The sequence below is a fragment of the Camelus ferus genome, chromosome 16 (assembly GCF_009834535.1).
Source record: "Camelus ferus isolate YT-003-E chromosome 16, BCGSAC_Cfer_1.0, whole genome shotgun sequence".
Classification (NCBI taxonomy): Eukaryota; Metazoa; Chordata; class Mammalia; order Artiodactyla; family Camelidae; genus Camelus; species Camelus ferus.
Genome location: NC_045711.1, coordinates 51,208,288 through 51,210,678, shown reverse-complemented (window position 1 = coordinate 51,210,678; position 2,391 = coordinate 51,208,288). Strand labels below are relative to the sequence as shown.

Below are 2,391 nucleotides of genomic sequence, written 5' to 3'. Positions count from 1 at the left end.
GAGATATTTGCCTGTAATTTTATTTGTGGTGCCTTTGTCTAATTTTGGTAGCAGGGTGATGCTAGACCCAGAGAATGTGTTCAGGAGTGTTACCTTCTCTGCAATTTTCTGGAATAGTTTAGGAAGGATATGTGTTAACTATTCCTTAAATGTTTGGTAGACTTTACCTGTGAAACCATCTGGTCCTGGACTTTTATTTTTGGAGAGTTTTTTTTTTATCATTATTACTGGTTCAACTTTGTTACTGATCACTGTTGTTCTTTTTTTTTTTTTTTTTTTTTCTTGAGTTTTCCAAAGATTTATTGAAGCGGAAACAAGTTGGATCAGATACTTGTTGGGAAAAAGCAGTTTTAATGGTATTCAAAAATACTTTTTAAAAAGTATTCTAGCACAAGGCTCCTTCAGTAAACTAGATTATGTTGTAAACTTTTTTCTAAATCTCTTACAAGTGTTTGTTCTTAAGAAATAGAGCTTATTCCTATTCCAAATCTATCTTGTGCTCCTGAAAAAACTGCAGAAAGGCACTTGAAAGCTGTTTCTCTAAGGTATGAATTTCTTTTTTTATTCTTGCTGGTCGTATTTTGCTGCACCGAGTATGTGCAGTTTTTATTCCAGATCATCATGATGCTGGGAAGTTTCACTGATAACCTGTCCATCTCTGGTTTCCACTGTCTTAATCAGAAGTGTCCTTTTGGGATGGGTGTCAACCAGAGGAAGTGAATCCAGATTGGTTTCCCTCAGGTTCAGGGAAGAAAAGTTTGGAAGAAGCAGAGAAATCCTGCTCTCCTCTCCTTCCAGCAGCTTCCTGTAGGTGGCAATCTCAATGTCGAGAGCCACCTTGACATTCAGCAGGTCTTGGTATTCGCGAAGGTGACGCGCCATCTCTTCCTTCATGTTCTGAATCTCATCCTGCAGGCGGCCAATAGTGTCTTGGTAGTTAGCAGCTTCCACAGCAAAGTTCTCTTCCATTTCACGCATCTGGCGTTCCAGAGACTCGTTAGTCCCTTTGAGCACATCCACTTCACGGTCAGAGACTGCACCTGTCTCAGGTACTCATTGGACTCCTGCTTCGCCTGGCGCGGGGCATCGTTGTTGCGGTTAGCAGCCTCAGAGAGGTCGGCAAACTTGGGCTTGTACCATTCCTCGGCCTCCTGAAGGTTCTTGGCGGCCACGCTCTCGTACTGCTAACGGACGTCACGGAGGGCAGCCACGAGGTCAGGCTTGGAGACGTCCACATCGATTTGGACGTGCTGTTCCTGAATCTGGGTCTGCAGCTCCTGGATTTCCTCATAGTGGAGTTTCTTCAAGAAGGCAATCTCCTCTTGCAAGGATTCCACTTTACTCTCCAGGTCAAGACGTGCCAGAGAAGCAATGTCAACATCCTGTCTGAAAGACTGTAAGGTGCTCTCGGCCTCCTCCCTCTGGACCATCTCCTCCTGCAATTTCTCCCGGAACCGCATGATGTCCTCTGCCAGGGTGTTGCGCTCCACCTCGACGCGGGCCTTGTCGTTGGTGAGCTGATCCACCTGCCGGCGCAGCTCGTGCATCTCCTCTTCCTAGAGGTCCCCCAGGCACGACTTTCTCTGGTTCTTGAGCTGCTCGAGCTCGGCCAGCAGGATCTTGTTCTGCTGCTCCAGGAAGCGCATCTTGTCGATGTAGTTAGTGAAGCGGTCATTCAGTTCCTGCAGCTCCACCTTCTCGTTGGTGTGGGTGTTCTTGAACTCGGTGTTGATGGCGTCGGCCAGCGAGAAGTCCACCGAGTCCTGCAGCAGCCGCACGCCGGGCACACTGCTCCGAAGGCACACGGCCGAGGAGCGTGTGGCATACAAGCTCCCCGGGGACAAGGTGTAGAGGGTGCGGCTGGTGCTGGGGTGCAGCGCACTGCCCAGGCTATAGGTGCGGGTGGACGTGGTCACGTAGCTCCTGGCTGGAGCTCGGCCGGCTCGCTGTGCCCAAGCCGCCAAACATCCTGCGGTAAGAGGACGAGGACACGGACCTGGTGGACATGGTTGCAGAGGGTGGCGGTGGTCTGGGCGGCTGCTGTGGCGCGGACCGGCTCCGGGAGGAGAGGCGAGCAAGGGCGCGGTGGGCGTGGGCGAAGGGAGTGCTGCTGCGTCTCTGGAGCGAGAGTCGCAGAGCTCATTGCTGTTCTTACGTTCTATTTCTTTCTGGTTCAGTCTTGGGAAAATGTATGCTTGTAGGAATATATCTATTTCTTCCAGGTTACTTATTATATTGGCATATAAGTGTCTATAGTAATCTGTTAAAATTTTTTGTATTTATGTGGTGTTGGTTGTACTTACTTTTCACTTCTGATTTTATTTATTTGGGCCCTCTCTCTTTTTCTCTTAATGAGTGTGGATAAAGATTTATCAATTTTGTTTATCTTTT

General features: G+C 48.4%; 1 pseudogene; it reads right to left on the bottom strand.

Moving 5' to 3' along the window:
- Positions 1-282: 282 nt before the first annotated feature.
- Positions 283-2,159, bottom strand: LOC102513513 (annotated as a pseudogene).
- Positions 2,160-2,391: the final 232 nt, after the last annotated feature.